Source organism: Prionailurus viverrinus, chromosome B4 (genome assembly GCF_022837055.1).
Source record: "Prionailurus viverrinus isolate Anna chromosome B4, UM_Priviv_1.0, whole genome shotgun sequence".
Classification (NCBI taxonomy): domain Eukaryota; kingdom Metazoa; phylum Chordata; class Mammalia; order Carnivora; family Felidae; genus Prionailurus; species Prionailurus viverrinus.
Genome location: NC_062567.1, coordinates 77,210,109 through 77,222,184, shown reverse-complemented (window position 1 = coordinate 77,222,184; position 12,076 = coordinate 77,210,109). Strand labels below are relative to the sequence as shown.

Here is a 12,076-nt window from a genome sequence, read left to right as displayed (position 1 = left end):
CAAATTCAAGAGTTGAGGTGTTTCCCCAACTACTTAGGTAATGCAAATTCAGGCTGCAAACCAGTTTGGCTTGGAAAATTTCCCCCTGCTCTGCTCAGCACCAAAGAAACCTTTTTGCAGTCCTTAGGCTGGAAGCAGAGGGGATAGGTTTACTTCTGTTTCACCCCTACCTTAAAGGTGTAACCCTTTGATTCTACAGTTTAATGTGGGGAACATCTTCTATTAGACTCCCCACTTTAAGATCACATCGAGTTTTAACTCTTGAGACCATCCATCCAAACCAGAGTTCAAGTTTGCCTTGATCAGCAAATACTCTCTGGTGAAAAGTGACCTATTTGTTCTACCTACCAGTTTGAGTTTTCAATTTCCATTAAATTTGGCCCGGCATTTTCTTACTATCTTGTCAGATTTTTGATGCTTTTAGGTGTTTTAAATACTTTATCCAGCATTTTAGTTGTTTTCAGCAGGAAAGTTGATTCGAATAACATACCTTGTCATGTTCCCAAAAATTAAAGTGGTTTTGGGGTTTTTTGAAAACAGATTCCATCAAATTGCCTCTGTAAGCAATCCAAACTAGCATTGATTCACTTTTTTGTTTTGGAGTTTTTGTTTCTTTGGTTGTTCTTTTTGCCAATTAATGTATCCTTCCAAAAAGAATGTAATTTTTTTCAAAATCAAGTAATTGAGAACATATTCTATAATATAATATGAGGCTTTGTAAGAATTCAAATACAAAGCAACTTCCTCTTTTCTGAGTAATTATTTGGAGAAGATAAAACTTCACCTTATATTTTTTAAGGAAATATGGTATATGAAGTTTCTTTCACAATACCCAGCATAGAGCAAGTATTTAAGAAATATTAGTCTTTCCCACCTCTCTTCAGCTCTTCAGGAACTCCCCTTTATAAAAAATCTAAGTGGTCCAGTTGTTTAAAATAATGTAAGACTGTTCCTGCTTTGGGTAAGTAGCATGGTCAGTATGACATTTCTCTGTTTCTTTCAGTCCACATTGGTAATCACATGAATTGTTCATACACGCGCACACACATACATATATGTGGCCATATAACTTTATAAGTTACTGAGTTTTACAGGGATTACTAGGAAGTATAACAACCAATATATTATATAAGAAACTTGAGTTTCATTTAGAAAATAAAATTTTTAGTTCCAAATAGAAATAGTCTTCTTTTTTCACTTATATAGGACTTGTGAAGTTTTAAGAAAGAAATGAATAAGAACTTAATGTAGTGCCTTTCTTCAGTGATTTAGTGAGGGTGGGCCAGACTTTCCACGGTAGAAGGGGCATATGTCTAGATACCAGGCCACTGGGCAGAGAATGTAAGGCTTAGGCCATAGCCACTCCACCATCATCTAAAACACATCACAGCAATTTTTGTTAAGATTGCAAGAGGATAAGGAGGCATAGGAGCCTTCCCCCATCCTCACTAAAGATTCATAATTGTTATCACCAGAACAACTTACACATTAAAATGGCTTTTTAAAAAAATCAATTATGTCTTTTTATTTCTGGCTTAAACAAAAATATTTATCATGGTTCTGAAGGCTAGAAGCCCAAGATCAAGTCATTGGCAGTTTTGGTTTCTTCAGAGTCCTGTCTCCTTGGTTTGTACATGGCAATCTTCTCTTTGTGTCTTCACATGGCCCTTCTTCTGTAAGTTCCAATGATGTCTTTTAATTCTTTCTTCTTCTATTCTGTGATTTCCCTGCTTGCAGAGTTCTGTCCATATTGGAGGAGACCAAAAAAAAAAAAAAAAAAAAAGATTCATAACATATTTAAAGTTTGAAGAATTCTTAGAGATGACTTAATTAAATACTTTCTTGTCCAAATAATTAAACCAAAAGGCCAGAGAGGTTATGAATTTTCCAAGGTTACAGGTCCACACTAGACTCCTGGACTTCTTGACTTCCTTGCCACTCACTACATATCCTTCTACACTATGCTGCCAGTTCCCTATATGCACCTCAGGGCTTTTCTCATCTGGACTTCATACTTGGAGACAGTAAGGTGAGGGCAGATATTGAGGCCAGCTGAATGAAATTCTTTACATTGCTAGGGGAATCAGAAGCATTGGGAATATAGAAGGTCTGCAGAGTTAGAAAAAGCAGGCTAGAGAGAGAGAGAATGGAGCAGGGTTAGGAAGTAATGGAAGGTCAGGACTGATGAGAGAGGGAAAAGCATTCCAGGTGGAGAAAACCAATATTTGGAATCTCAGTCCAAAGCAAGGATGAGATATGTTGGGGGTGGAGTACAATAACAATAGTGATAAAAATATGGAATTCTAATTCAAGTCAACAATGCTCGGCTAACGAGGAAAATTTCAAATAATACTTTCCTCTTCTGGCATAAGGAAGATATGAGAACAAACTAACATTCAAGAAACATTATAAAAGAACTAAGACACTTTTATCTGGAGAGATATGAGGGACATGGATCTCCTTTCCACAAAGGGAAGTAATGGCTAGAATTGCCATAGGAAATTAACAGGACAACAAGGCAAACAGATGTGCACATTAACCAAAAGACCCTGAAAATTCAGGAAATCTTGAAATAAGGTCTGGAGGAGACACCCTTCAGTCTGGGATGGGTTAAGTTCAGTCCTGCCTGGAGGCAGAGGGAGGGATGAAATGTCCTGTCACAGAGTCTAGAAGTCTGGATCAGGGCCGATTCATGGAAACAAAGCGTCTCATTATGGAGAGAGGTGGAGAACAACAGGAAAAATCCCCAACCTATTTGCCTGGGGCTTCAAAGCAGTGTAGAAGCTCTCTGGCTTGATCAATTTTAGGCTCTGATTCTCACAAAAAAAAGATTTCAGTTAAGCCAAAATGAAAGAACTCCTACGGTACTGCAGTGAGACTTGGATCTCTCTTACTAGGAAGTTTAGCAATTAGGAATAACTTGCAATAACTAGACACAACTGGGAATGGAAACAGAGAGAGGGATAAAATTATCACTTGGTTTGGGAATTTCGGATTCGGCTCTGAGGCCTTGATAGTTGTCAGAGGAGGTTGGTTAAGGGTCCTCCCAGCCTAGTGGCTATGTAAGAACCTGCTTCTGGGAACCCACAGTGAAGGCAGGGTGTGTCAGAGCGTGTGCTGAATTCCTGGCTTCAATTACAGACTACTAGGCGGCTGAAGAGTCTGTCATTGCCGATGTCATCACATTTACAAGATTCATAGGTCCCCTTTCCAGTAAGACACAAGAATGAGGGCCTCTCTGCACCTGCTGACATGTCCACCGCTGTGTGCTCGATGAAGCACATAATTGAGGGAAGTAGAAGTGAGGGTCTCTCTGGTGTGTCCACTCATTCCCACCAGGAGAATGAGAGGAAATGGGATCTTGGAGAACTTATGCTGAGCCTCCACTGCCCTGATGTAGCCTCTGTGTTATAGGCTAGAAAATCTTCAAGGGGAGAGATTTTTGTTTATCTGGAATGAAGGCAGAAGCATGGATGAGATTATCTCTCAAACTTCAATTGAAACACTCTATGATACTTTGCTGGTCTATGAATTGTCCTTTGCCCATTCAAATCCATTTAAATTCCTCTACTGCCAACATCCTGGGGGATTCAAAAGAGTATGGGTGCTCAGTCTGTCTTCTTCAACTAGTTGTTTCTAGGCTCAGCCCCTGGAGATACCATTAGAGAACTGGCAGGTATGGGGAACTGGCTTCTCTTCGCAAAGTGAAACTCCCAAACAACCAGCCCCACATTCTTCTCTGACTCATGCCACCAAACCCCCACCATGCCCTGCAGGTCAGTGGGCTGGGAACCCTGCCACATCTGGAACAATTGCAGCTGGGATAAGATGCTTATTCTGATAGCCAGGACACACCTCCTCTCATCCCCAGCCTTGGAACACTCTGTGGCCTGTGCCCCAGGTATTATGATAAGATGCAGCCAGAGATGGGCAGAAGACAGTCAACAAGAGGTCTACCCTAGGGCTGCTGGCCTCATCTGCAGAGATCTGATCAGTCTCTGTGGTTCACCTCTGATTCCTCCACTTGCCATAATACAGAATCCTCCAAGCCCCTGAGAAGTAGGCGATTCTCATTATCCTAGTCAATGGATAAGAGCAGAGGCACACACAATTTTTTCACTTGTTGATTGTCTACCATGTGTCAAGTCCTGTGTTAAGTGGTGAGTATACAATGATGCACAAAATAGATGTACGCCTTCTGTGTAGCTTACTGTCTAGTGGCAGAGACCACAATTAAACAGATTCATAAATAAATATATAAGCTCAAATATAATTGGTATTTAAAAAAGTGAAGTAAATTCACATTATGTTACCTACACAGAGTCATTCATACACATACATGTGCAAATACTCCATCTGTGTCCATCCCCAGTCCTAACACAATGTTTCTGCCAAACCCAAGGCAGTGAAAGTATGGAGTCTGCAAATCAGGAATGAAGAGTTGACCCAATGTTAGTATGAGAATTCACCTTGGCTATTCATCTAGATATGAAAATCATATCAAAAGTGGCCACAAAATTCTATTTGCACATCTAGGTTGAATACATTTCATCCTCAATTCCTCAAGGTCTTCCATCTCTGAAGCAGAAGGGCAAAAAAATCTTTGAGGAACCAGAGAGTCATGCAGTCTTAGGGAAGAGAGAGGCCTGAAAAGATCAGTGCAAATCACTCTAGCTTCCTCTCCCCATGTCTTATTCAAAATTCATTGAGGTATAGGTCTGAAGGCAGAACTTCGGAGATAGTTTCATCCATTCCATTGCCTCCAAAATCATACAGATATTTGGTATTTGACCTAATTCTTGTAGCTCCCCAGATAAACTATACAATTTCCTTCCGTCACCTCAATAATCCACTCTACTGGGAAGTTCTTTCTTTGGAAATAGAAAAAAAAATAACATTTTTTCTTTCTCTATAAAATTTAATTTCTTTTTTGGTATTTTGTCTTTTTTTTAAATGTTCATTTGTTTTGAGAGAGAGAAATATCAGGGGAGGGGTGGGGGGGTGGAGAGAGAATGCCAAGCAGGCTCTACGCTCAGCATGGAATCCGATGTAGGGCTCGATCTCACTACCCAAGTCAACTTCAAGAGTCAGACACTCAAGCAACAGAGCCACCCAGGAACCCTGGTATTTTGTCTTTTAAGCCAAATTTTAAACCTAAATTTATTTATTATCTTTCCCCCCTCATTCATATGTAAACATTATATGAAAAGTGGTCACTCTTTCCTTCTGCTTCAGAGGAGAGACCAGAAGACATCCAAGGTGGAAATATTTAAGTCTGGGAAGTTAGAGCCAGGACTCTCCTTCCAAGTGGTTAGTTCACATAACCCATTAGTTAGTTTACATAATCATATTAGGAAGACCTCCCTGTAACAGGCTGGGAAGATCTAGAGGCAGTGTATATTTCCTCCCTTCAAGCATGATCCATCCAGAAAGGTAGAGGTCAGTGCACATGGGGTGCCTGACATAGGGTAGAGGGCTCAGTTGGTTAAGTGTCCGACTCTTCGGTTTCGGATCAGGTCATGATCTCATGGTTTGTGAGATCAAGCCCCGAGTCAGACTCTGTGCTGACAGTGCAGAGCCTGCTTCAAATTTTCTCTCTCTTCCTTTCTCTCTGGCCCTCCCCCACTTGTACTCTCCCTCTCTCTCTCTCTCAAAATAAATAAATAAACTTAAAATTTTTTTTAAAGGCCAATGGACAGATAGCAGGTGTGAACGTTTCTTTGCTTTACCACTAAATCTTGTTTTACAGGAAAAATGGGTAGACTAAAGAATGCAAGAAGCAATGTGACTAGGTAAGTTAACTTCTGCAGAGTCATTCTAGGATTCCAGAATAGAACCAAGCAAAATGAAGTACAGAGTCCATTTGGATAATTACAGCTGATATGTAAGCAATATTTAAAAAAAAAAAAAACAAGCAAAAAAAAAAAAAAAAAGAAAAAGAAAGAAACCCCTAGACCTTAAGAGTAGAGCAGAGACAGGTGTAGGCCCTTATTAATATAACTGGCCTTTATTCTTTACCACATTTAAAGGACCTTAGTAGATAGCAACCAGAGTCTCCCAAACTTCCATCCCTTTTTCTTAAAAGCTAAGGAAAAGAATAAAAATTTTAGTGTTCCAAAATTGAGCCTGGGTTAAGTGGCCAACTATTGATTTTGGCTCAGGTCAAGTCTCACAGCTCGTGAGATCTGTGATTTTCAGCCCAGGATTCTCTCGATTCTTTCTCTCCTCTCTCTCTCTCTGCTCCTCCCCTCCACTCTCTCTCTCTCTGTTCTCTTTCTCTCTCTCTCCCACAATAAATAAACATAAAAATTTTTTAGTGTTCCTAAAGTTATCTTATTTATTCCCCTGCCTCCAGCTGTGTTGGTCATCTAGTTTCTCTACCATTTCTACCTTAATCTCTCACTGGACCCATGTCTTTTGATTTTTTTCTGCTTAGACCTTTGTGCTTCAACCAAGATAACCCATTCACCAAGCCCCACACCTTGACTCATCCCCACATCCAAGCCTGTGATTGAACATTGTTTCCTATCCCCAAGAATGTTGTCTTCCTGGCCTCTACTTCCCATAGTCTCCCATCAAAATCCAGCTCAAAACTCTTTCCTCGAAAGAGTCTTCTTTATTAACTCCAACTGACCTAAATGACTTCTTTGTCCCTGTTTCATCTTGGTATTTAGTTTCCAAAATATTTAATTGCATAAATTAGCACATGTGTGTGGTTTTATAGGATAGCTTGAGAAATGACGTTTTCTGTCTCATTTGTTATACTATAAGTTCCTTGAGGGTGAGGACCACGGTTCCTTTTTCTTTCTTTTTTTTAAAGTTTATTTATTTATTTATTTTGAGAGAGAGAGAGAGAGAGAGAGAGAGAGATGGCACAAGGGAGCAAGGGGCAGAGAGAGAGGGAGAGAGAGAGAAAGACAGAGAAAGAGAGGAGAGAGAGAAGCGGGGCTTGAACTCACCCAATGCAGGGTTTGGGCTCACCTGATATGGAACTTGAACTAACAAACCATGAGATCATGAACTGAGCCGAAGTCAGATGCTTAACCAACAGAGCCACCCAGCCTCCCTAAGTTTATTTATTTATTTATTTTGAGAGAGAGGAGGAAATAACCAGAAGGGGAGGGGCAGAGAGAGAGAGGGGGACAGAGGACCTGAAGTGGGATCTACACTGACAGCAGAGAGCCTGATGCGGGACTCAAACTCATGAACTGTGAGATCATGACCTGAGCTGAAGTCAGACGCTTAACTGACTGAGGACCCAGGAGCCCCATCTTGTTTAAAAAAAAAATCTAGTCTCCCCACTCCAATCCTTAGAGTTCTTCAGTAAATGCTAAAATTATGGTTGAGATGGACTAACTGCTCATCACAGAATGAGACACAAAATAACCTTTTTGTATCAAGTTCTGAGAGATGGACAGATAATGAAAGCAATATCAAGAATGGAGAGAATGGCTAACAAAGAATAGACATCCTAATTCTGTGCTCCATCAGAGACTTCCAAACTTTCGATATTGTTTGGGAACATTTGATTAAGTAATTTCCCAAATCAGGCCAATATCCAAACTCCCACTCAAAAAGAACATGGAGCATAAGCTATGTACAGGAGAAAAGCATGGTAATGTGAGCAGTGTCTAATACATAGTAGACACTCCGCCAGTATTTGTGAAAGGGAGGGATAAAGAAAGTCAGCAGATTCTAAATTTCTCTTTATTGTTGCCTGTTAATGTTGGTTGACTTTCCAAGCAAGAGAAAGCTGGTCAATGACTTCTCTGACTAGAGAAACTGGAGGCTATGGGGTGGGTACCGAGTTAAAAAAAAAAAAGTAGTATCAATGTGGGGAAATGTGCTGTATGACAGGAAATAAGATACAGATAAACACAGAGAATAAACAGAAACATCACTAAAAGATTTGGGCTGAGGTCTAGTAATCATGCTATAGAAGATGAGGAAAGGTTAAGGGCATTCCTGGAAAGGAGTCAGAGGATACTTTCTGGAGGAAAAAGAGGAGATAGTAAGCCAGAGTTTGGCAAGAAGGTAGCTACAGAATTGAGCACCGAGGAGTGGTACTGAAGAAGTGACCCATGTGGGCCATTGGCAACAAGAGAGGCTATCAGCTTATCTTAGATCAGAAAGGCCTTGGGGAACCTGGGTGGTTCAGTTGCTTAAGCGTCATGATCTCACGGTTTTGACTCAGGTCATGATCTCACACTTTGTGGGTTTGAGTCCCACATTGGGCTCTGCACTGACAGGGCGGAGCCTGCTTGGGATTCTCTCTCCCTCTCAATCTCTCTCTCTGCCCCTCCCCGACTCGCTCTCTCACTCTCTCTCAAAATAAGTAAATAAACTTAAAAAACAAAAACAAAACCCAGAAAGGCCTTGTTGGAAGTCAGGAGAACTAATGGGGTGAGAGAGTGAGAAGTTGATGGGAGGAACTGGTAAGAGGCCTGGGAAGTTTAGTTTTGTCTTCTCTTAAGTATATGAAACATAAGCAGTCAAAAAGTAGCCCATTCTTCACGTCCTACCAACAAGCAAATGGGAGCAGAGCTGTGATCCCTTCCTTAGACACCTGACAGGAAAAGTGCTCTCAGCGACGTTATCATAGCATAAAGAAACAAGCTTGGCACCAAGAGCAAAGTGAATACCTCTAAGCAAAGACACAGCCCTTTTTGGCGACATACAAAATCCTTAAACTAATCTCATTCCTAGAAATCAGTTTCTTCCAATATTCAGCTGCTTCTCCCTTGATCCTTGTTTCTCCCTGAGTGTCTCTGCACGACATCCCTTCAAAAGGCCTTTGTCAAGCAGGAAAGCTAATCTCAACCCAGTCCAGAAACCTTCCAAGGGTGAATCTGTTTTCAGGGCCTTCTCAAACTTTTCAGCTCTACCTGCAGTCTAACTTAGATTACTTTAGATGCTCTGTTTTTACCATAGACAGAAGTTGAGAATACCCAAAGACTGATTTGGACAGCGCAAGATGGTGACATGTTTGGGGAAAAGCTATAAGAGTAAAATAAACATAAAAACACAGCTTTTTCATCCAGTGAACTGATATTTCTTAAGGACCCACTGTGCAAAGCATTATGCTAAACACAGAAAGGAATTTAAAGTTAAAGTAGATATAAACTCCACCTTCCAAAAGCTTACCATCTAGTAAAAGAGGCAAAAACATATATACATTACTCCAGTATAAAACAGTGCTACCATACAGGTTCAAATAATGTGACATCATAGTTGGGGGAGAGACAGAAATAATTGTCACTAGAGAGATCTAGACGTATTCTTGGAAAATAAGATTTTAAGCTGGGCTTTAAATGAAGGATAGGACCTTGATAGGTTGATAAGGAAAGGAATGGCATTCTAAAGAGAAAGGACAGCATGTGCAAAGGTCTGAGGGCAGAAGAGCATAGAACAAGTTCAAGAACCTCAAATAGACACATGAGGGATAGTCCAGGTTATATGAAGGGATGGAGACATAAATATAAGTAGTGTCACAACAGAGTTTGGATTTTATTCAGTGTATAATAGAGAATCAATGAATTATGATGATCCATGTTTCTTTGAAATTCCCAGATAACTGATTCAACCTTTGAAGTTTGAGGACAAATAAACTTCAAGTTATCATATGGAAAATGACATTTCACATGGACTCCACCATGGAAGCTACTGTCTTTACTAAATTCATCTGCACCTATATAATTTCACTGGACATAAAAATGGGGGGTCAAGGAGGACTATAAAATCTCCCACTTTGAAAGGCCTTTAATAGAAAAGAAATTTTTATTCACCTCAAAGGTGATGGTAATAGTTTTGTTTTCGGTCAGAAGGCTCATTCAGCTGGCCACAAAAAGTCTTTTCATGGATACAGGCAGACAATAGGACAGATACTAACTGAAAATAATACAATGTTGAGGAACTATAGAATAATGGAGTCCTAGAGGCCACCTAAGGCCAATAAGGCAGCTCTCTGGTGGAAGAGACTTTAAGGCCAGTTATATAAAGAGGAAAAGGCCAGGGCTGAACAGAGAGGACAGAGAAACTTCCTAAGTTTGAAGGAGGAGGGAATTGCCTGTATAAACGTTTGGAGACAAGTCCCAGCAAGCACATGTGGTGAGTGTCATGTGTGGGAGACACAGAACAAATGAACTCAGCTGGAATGGACAGTCTGTAACAAGAGCTAACAAGGATTCAGTCTATAGGTAGACCAGTTTCCAGCACAAAAGCAAGAGTCAACACTGAATGCTACTCTTGGCCTCTCTAGAAAGAGAGGTAAGGGTTTTAGTCTCCATTTTCCCCTTACACTTTCATGAGATGTGGGTTACATTCCTGGTTGTTCTGGACATTGACTCATCCTCCTGTAATGAATCTGAGTGTCCTAGGGTATGATGCTGTCTATTGTACTGAGGGATAAAGTGAGGCCAGGGAAGAGAAGACTGTTGGAACCAAATTCAAATTATACTTAAGAACTAAGCTCTGCTTGGGCTAAATTTACATTATTAGAACTTCACTCCTCACCCTCCTTTTCCTCTGTTTCCGCTGAACATCCCTTAAGGGAATGCTGAATTCTACTCAAGCCAGGTAAGGGAGTGGTTAGATGTCAAAGCAGAGGTTATTACAGAATGACTTCCATGATTTGGGTTAGCTGCCTGCCATAGCCCAGACTCCCTAGTCTCATTTCTAATCCCATCTGCATTCACAGATGCAAGTGGCTACCATGGAAATTTCCTGAAAAGTCTGAATGCTGGAGAAGAAACTGCTCATTGACCATTGTGAACAATCAGTGAAGCCATGTTAGCCCTAAACCATGAAGAAAAACTGAGTTCAGTTTTGCTGAGTAGAGCAAAACTATCGTACAGCCCAACTGCAATTAGAAGCTGGGGACTAAGGCGTCCCTGAAACCCAGCTGGGGAATCTCTCCCTCATGTTCTTTCTGAGCTCCACATTCTACCACAGAAGACAGTAAAAAGGAGGTTGCCCCACACCCTTCTGCAGAAAAAAGGTACATTTTGGGATGGTTTGGAGGCATCAAAATGGTAAGCAATTTTAGGGTACAATTAAGACCTGGCTGCTGAACCCTACAATAAATTACCATCAAAGGCACTCACACGTCAATAGGGGAAAAAAAACACATGTGCTTGCAAGACGATGTGTGTTTGATGCTCATAAAAAAGATAAAAATATAGGTCATCATCATGTAACGAGCTTGTAGGTGTCAGAACGTGTGCTGTTGGGGGAGGTAAGGGAGTGGAAATGGAGAGGGATCAGCAAACCAGAAAGAAGCTGCAAATCAGACTCCTATCTCCAAGTTCTTCCCTTTGGTCGAAGTCCACAGATGCACCATGGGGGCACAAACAGACCCTTCCCCCATTTTTTTTATTTCAGGGGACATCCCCTTCCTTGCACCCCCCAGCCAGATTTCCAACATATTAATCACCTCTCCCATTTTGAAATCAGCCGGTCAGGGTATTATTCAAGCATTGTTAATGACACCATCGGCCAAGGTATCAATTAGGCAAGTTGGGATAAGAAGAGCAGAGAATAGGGCTGGCCAGAGAGCAGAACAAGTCTGTTTTGGTGTAAGTAACCCACATGTCCACAAGAGCTCCTAGCTCCCCTTAAAGGCAACTGCAAATGCACTGAATTCTCTAGTCAAACCAAAACTCTACTTCCTAAGTATCCCCTACCATGCCCACTCAGTCATCCCTTAACTGGACTTTACCTATTCACATCAAATCACTCAGGATATGCAGGCAAAGGGCTATGACTAACCAGCTCTGGGCAGAGCGATTCCTGTGGTTGGGTCCTAACATGGAGGGAATGCTTCCCCAAACCACATTCTGAACTTACCTTAAAATCTAGCTCAATGTTTTCTCATCCAGGAAGCTTTTTTTTTTTTTTTTCAAATAAGGAAAGTCTTCCTATTTGTTAATTCTTTATTTTAAAATTCAAGATAAGGATGTTATTTTCCTCAGCAGACTGAGAATTTCATGAAGAGCAGAGATTTTTTTTTTTTTTTCTTAGATCTCTCTGCCTCAAACACCTACCTATTCTCCTCTCAGTCAGGACAGGCTCTGTTCAA

General features: G+C 40.8%; 1 protein-coding gene across 1 annotated transcript in view; it reads right to left on the bottom strand.

Moving 5' to 3' along the window:
• Positions 1 to 1,536: 1,536 nt before the first annotated feature.
• LOC125169484 (cationic amino acid transporter 3-like) overlaps positions 1,537 to 12,076 on the bottom strand; it is a 111,735-nt gene continuing 101,195 nt past the window's right edge. Inside the window, exon 2 of the transcript XR_007153698.1 lies at positions 1,537 to 1,741. The gene's annotated coding sequence lies outside the window, so the exon portion shown is untranslated. The remainder of the gene's footprint in view (positions 1,742 to 12,076) is intronic.